Source organism: Drosophila grimshawi, unplaced genomic scaffold, assembly GCF_018153295.1.
Source record: "Drosophila grimshawi isolate 15287-2541.00 unplaced genomic scaffold, ASM1815329v1 contig_1377, whole genome shotgun sequence".
Lineage (NCBI taxonomy): Eukaryota > Metazoa > Arthropoda > Insecta > Diptera > Drosophilidae > Drosophila > Drosophila grimshawi.
The window spans coordinates 11,994,793-12,001,461 of record NW_025062900.1 but is presented as its reverse complement, the minus strand read 5'-3'; positions in this window follow the sequence as shown (position 1 = coordinate 12,001,461).

The window sequence follows — 6,669 nt, the reverse complement described above, 5'->3', positions numbered from 1 at the left end:
TTCCCCCAATAACAATTAATCTCCTTAGTCACTCGAATCTAATCTAATCTAATCTTGTATTATACAATTTTTGTAGAGCTGTCTATGCGAATTTGTAGCTGTAATCTCGGCATTTGGCAAAAATGTGATTTTCTCTGGAATTTAAATGGCACTGCACACCCACATCCACACAAATACAAATAAATATTCAAAAAGATTTTGCATGCGGCACACATTTTGAATACATTTGACAATTTCGTTGCTTTGCTGGAAGTTTTTTTGCTCTTGTTATTATTATTATTATTATTATTTTTTTCTTTGTGTGTGTGTGTTGTAAGAGAAATGAGAAATATTTGCATTTACTTGAGTAGCAGCGATGCCAGAATGCAAAAATGTAATTTCCATGAAAGAGCACAGACCAAAGCAGAGTGAAGCCCATTGCTATCCAAATCCGAAAGTGGCTGCAAGTGCACAAGCATGCGAAGCAGTTGCTGAGGATCTCCTCTCCCCCCTAACCATCTCTCCACTTTACCAAGATTTGCATGCGCTGGGTGGGCGTTATAGGTTTGAAGTTTCCCGGCAAATGTCATCGTCATCGTCGTCGTCGTCGTCGTTGGCGTCTATTGTTTGGGTTAGCAGCGCTGCATTTGCATGCTGACAGCAGCTGCCTGCTGTTTAAGTAGTTGCAGCAAACATACCCAACTCGCCCCTTATACATGCTCCCCAACCCCTCCACTCCACTCCCCTGCCGAGCACCCCGTTTTCAAGTTTTGCCGGCACGCAACGAATGCTTGTCGCAGTGCATGAAATATTTGACTTTTGATTAAAGCGCCAACTCAAGTGTTCTGCTCTGACGCTGGCGCCATAGTCGTTTTGCTGTAGTCCTGGCCGGAAACGGAGTCGGAGCCGGAGCCGGAGCCGGAGTTGCTGCGTGCTTGCCACTGTGGCACTTGACAAGATTCACTTGTCTTTCAAATGCATTTCATATTGTGTTGCATAATTTTGTGGTTTTTCTAATGTGAAATGTGTGCGCGCAAAATTCTACAGAGACAACATTACAACATAAAAAAGCAGAAAGGAAGGAAAGAAAACTGCCAGACGTCGCGGCATAGTGAAAACTTTACCAAGAAGTTGCCAGCTAGTTTTTCCAATGTCTGCTGTGTTGCACATAACTGAGCATGACCGTGCAAAGTGTTGGCTTTTGTTGCTCAATCTGCGGCTGCTTCACTTACCTCAATTCGCCGTGAGTTGTTGCAAGCATCGTTTATTATTTTAAAAAGCAGCGGCCACAAATGTTTCATACATTTTAATGAGTTTTAGGCACTCAACTAAATTTCATACTCGAGAAACACTGTGATTTCAAAAATCTCAAAGTTAAATTACATTTCAAAGTTATAAAAAGTTATAAATGTGTAAAATAGCATACGTAAAACTTGTCAAAATCTTTTAACATTCTTAATAATTGGATACAAGGGGATGCACATATAATTGTCTGAAATATATCATATAGCTTTTACAATCAAAAAGGAACTATCGGTCAGTCTTTTTTCTATAATGAAATTTAGATGCAGATTTGGGTCCGCTCTGAAAGGTAGCCGTTCTTCCTTGTTATGTATTTTATTAACCTCTTACGATAATATCTCATATTCAAGTGGTATATTTTGCTGTTGACATAATGAATACATGGACTACTCTTAAATTTCACTTTAAGTGCAACTGTATTTGATTGTTTTCGAGGCTTCGGCAAAAGTGAATTATGATGTTTTGCAAAATTAACATTAGTGTTGGAAAATAAATGTTTATTTGGCTAAATGTAATATGCTTAATAGTCAACTGAACGCCATGCCAAAGGCATTTAATTAGCAAACAATGTGTTATGCATACACACAATGCACCACACACACACACACACACACACACACACACACACCCACACTCACACTCACACACTCACACACACACACACACACAAATCACCGATTTTTGGGGGACGGCATTGCGACGGAAAATTAATCATACGCTCTGATTGGCAGCACAGTCAAGGGGAATTCCACAGTACGGATTGTGGTGTAGCCGCTGGAAGATGGGGTGCTTGTCAGGGTGCAACAGATCCACCAACAGCACCACGAAAAGTAAAATATTTTTGCGGAACACAAAAAGCAAATTAATTTTTCATAAAAGGCAAACCGCGTGCCGCATTTCTGCCGTTGGCTCCTGCAGCGGCATCATCGTCATCATCATCATCGCGAGACCCGCTGCTGTTGGAAGGACGTGTAAGTTGATGTTGCTGGAGCGGTTGCACACTCATTTGTACCGTTACCTGTACACTACCTCATACACATACAGCGATTTTTTTACGACATACGCACACACACACACACACACACACACACACTTGTGAGCCGCAGATGCAAGAGCCGCAATTAATTTTCAATGCGCACTTTATGCGCCTCCATTGCGGTTCAATGATATTGCCAATGCTGCCTTATCCCGGCCTCAATTGGTACCAAGTTGCTACCCGCCACATCATCAACCACCTCAAAAGGCTGTGGCAAATGCACGGGAGCGTGTTAATTGCCACGCCACATAAGAAACGAGGCGAGCTGAGATGCGTGCCGCACAGGAGTAAATTCAAATATATTCAACAACTTGATCGAATTGCATCGAATCGTTGGCTAATTTATATGATGTTTTTGTTTTATTTATTTTATATTATATTTGTATTTATGTTGAACGATTTGATTATGGTTGAGCCAGGCGCTTAGCTGATTTAAGCTGATGCAGCAACTGCAAACAACTTTTAAATTCATTTGAATTGCTTTAATTTTGACTTTTCGTACCTTTCAATTTGGAAATTGATACAATATATGTATTGTATTTAGTTGTTAATATTTCTTTTTATTTATTATTAACTTTGACAAATTTACCAATATAAACTGCTTACAATTAGTCCTCTTACACAGAGCTATAAAGTGCACTCTGTTTCAGTACTGCTAAAAAAAGATGCAAAACAAAACAAAACCCGTTAGCGGATTTTCGCTCAATATAAGTTAACGTTTGCTGACGTCACAGTTGAAAACTTATTCGCAATGATTGCGTTGCCCGCCTGCCAAATTGAGCGCAAAAGCCTTGACAGCCCAACTGAATGAACCTGGGTAGGGGATGGTGAGTTGATCCTAGGGGATGAGAGCTGAGAGCTCAGGTGCCATCAGTTCCGACTCGTTTCAGTCTGAAGTTTACGCTGTTTGACAGTTTCGGTTGTGTGGCAAAAAGTTGAAACTGTTTTGCTAAAAACAATGACAACAAATACAGTTGCCAGCAGCACGGCGAGGGATGCGGCGTAAAGAGCGTATATATAAATCGAAATATTATCAAGATGCCGTCGGGTCGCGCATCTCAACTCAACTGCTACTGAATTGCTTGGCAACTCTATAACCCCCCCTCTCTCTCTATCTAGCATTGGCTAGAGAATTTGATGTGGGGCGGTGGCAAAGCCATTTAAGCGTTTTGGTAAACAAGTTTTTACCTACCCATAGCATACATATATAATTCTCATATATAAAATATATTTATATATATGTATATGTGTATATATGTATATGCATATCTATGTATTTGTGGGTAATTTATGTTCTATAATATTGGCCTGCCAAATTTGCCTTTTGGTTAGCTTGTCTGTATTTCATTTCGCTTCAACACTTGCAATTGGGTTTTTCTTGGTCTTCGGGGCCGGCACACATATAAATAACATAAAAACAAGTAAACATGCTCTAGTCGGGAGTGCTCGATTAGGTATTACCCTTGCGAGGAGGAGACTTTAGTTTTATTGCCAAATTCCTTTATAAATGGCAACATCAAAATTTGTGTTTAATAGTTTTGTAAATGAATTGGAGATTATTTCAGCTGGTCGCCTTACATCAAGCCAAGTGCAGATAACTAAGCCAGAAGTCCATTTTAAGTCCTTGAATTGTTAGCAGTGCTATTTCTGCTACATATACATAAATCTAAAAAGGATTTGGTTAGCATGACCATATTTAGTCTTTATATTTGAGATCAGATATATATATATACTTTATGAAGATGCTTCTTTCCGCCTGTTACATACTCTTGCACATGTTTATTATGCCCCATTTGCAGAGTTTCAATGGGTTTCAGGGTATAATGAAGCGAATTCAACCTCAAAGTTCAGTTCAAATAACCACTCAATATATCCAAACGAATCGCTGGCAACTTTCGCATTTCATGTGCATACCAAATGGCCGCCGGCTGCCGTCAATAGACGATGAATTTAAATATGCCCCAAATTGAGTATTGGGCACGTAATAAAAAAAAAAAAACGAAAAAAAGGAAGAAGAAAGGGCAAGCTCTGGCCAGGGCAAGCATACACAGACAGGCTGCAGGCCCTGCAGCCCCACAATGGGGGGTTCGTGTTATGTATGGCATCGTAAATAAACCCTTTTTTTACTTAATCCAAATTCGTCCTCGGGGAACAATTTGTTACACAATTTTAAGAAAGAAATGGGGGAAAAAAATGAAAATAAAATAAAAGAGATGCGCAGAGTTTATGCTTGAAGTGTGTGGGACTGGTCGGTGCAGGCGCTTAGATTTAGATCAGGTCCGAGGGTGCGCCCCCTCTCACCCCTCCTTCCTCCTCAAAGACCGACCAGAAGCAGCTGTGGCCCAAGCTTTAGATACTCTCTCTGTGTGTGTGTATGTGTGTGTGTGTGTGAGTGTGCCTTGCCGTGCTCGGCCAAGGGGTCAGTTTGGCTAAATGTATCTACATACATTGTCCCTTTTCAGATGCTATATTTTTGCCATAAAATATTTATATTATAAATACATATATTTATACATTTTTTTCCTTCCGAGTAATAAGGTTTTAAATTTCTATTTGGAAACACATTTTTGATATGCTTACATAAAGAATACGCAGCAATAAAATGAACGCGGCCGTTGGAGTTGCGACTGTAGGATTGCCTCCAGCATATTTCATTTTGTAAATTTTTTTTGTTGCGTTTACTTTTCTCATTCCACACAACAGCTGAAACTTGTCGCTAAGTAAATTTTGAATGCTGAAGGAAAGGTTCGACTAGGCACAAGCAAAGTATATTTAATTATTAAATGCAAACCATTTTTTTGGGTTCATGATTGAAGTTTAATTTCAACACTTGTTTTACTTTTGTAAATGCGTAAGAGACAGTGAAACATCTGGTAAGTATTGATATATATTTGTATTGCTCAAAATACTTGTTTTACATAGCCAACAGAGTTCACTTATTTACTAGATGATGTACTGCTGCTGTGGAGGATCTATTAAGGATAAGCATAAACCTACTCCCCATGTTAATTTCAAGTGGTTGATTTCCAGGGGTCTTTGCTGAGGTCTCTGTATCTGTATCTATGTCTGTATGTCTTTTTACAGCTTTTATTTGAAACCGAAGCTGGAAATGCCGAATGGCTTACAAACCACCTCTGAATATGCCTGGCTTTTCCTACAACTAAATTAAGTTTGCTGTAGATTTCGCTTAGTTTCATTCTTATAATTTCTGAGTACACACGAGAATTAGCCAAGTAGGTAAATGTACTTCCAGTGTAATTAGTTTAGCTGGAGTCTTTTCTGTTGCCAGTCTGCAAGGACAATGAGACCAGTTCCGGTTATGCTTTCAAAAACAATGTGGGCCTTGAATTGGCGTCGACTTTCAAAAATTAGCGGAAACGGAAACCAATCAGCAGCCAACGGAAACCGCATTGTGCGCCGCAGTACTTCAATTTCGTGGCTGGCTTCGATTATGATGAGGCTCCCGTTTTTGCTCGCCAACAGCTCCTCACCCCACCCTCCGCAGCTACGCAGCTGCAGTGGACTTTGGCTTTGTGGTCAGTGCCGAAAATAATGGCCAAGAGCCAAATTACGTTTCCGCCCGGTCGACAGCGCTGCTCTCGTTTGGCCGGAAATTGTGAAAAATCAACTTGGTCAAAGGCCACACACACACTCACATACACACTCATCCTTATATATATTTGTATATTTATATTATATATATATTGAAGCCGTGTATCCGCGTGCATGACCAAATTGAGTTTCATAAGGAATATTACTGCTTAACGAGCCGATTTCAATGTAAATTCAACTTATGCCAAAAATGTTGCATTACATCCCTGAAAATGCCCCCCTCCCCAAAAATATATATATATTTTTATATAGAAAAGGTCGCTGCATAAAACTTTTGCTAGCATCCAAAAAAGCAGAAGCAGCAAATCGTTCGCATCTGGCCAAATGTCTGCGAATTTTATAATGAAATTCCACAGAGTTTAATTATGCCAAAGGCATTTTAAGCCAAAAGTCGCCGCTCGTCTTCGAGCGTTGGAATTTTGAAAATATATTTATGTAAGTATTTGTATTAATGCAGCTGACTTAGAATTTGCATTCTATATACATAATTCGTATTGAAGAATTTCATGTTGAGTGGATGCTCAAGATTAAGCTTAATTGAATTAAGTTTTCATCTTAAATTGTGGCAGATTCTTTGTTTAACAACTACAACTGTCTAAATATATAAATGTGTTTAAAGAGAGGGTATACTTTTTTCGCCATACGTCTGTTTAAATTAGAAGGATATTTTGCGATTGTTTTCGATGTTATTACACTATAAATAGACCAGTAATCAACAATTGTTATTGTTAAATTTTATA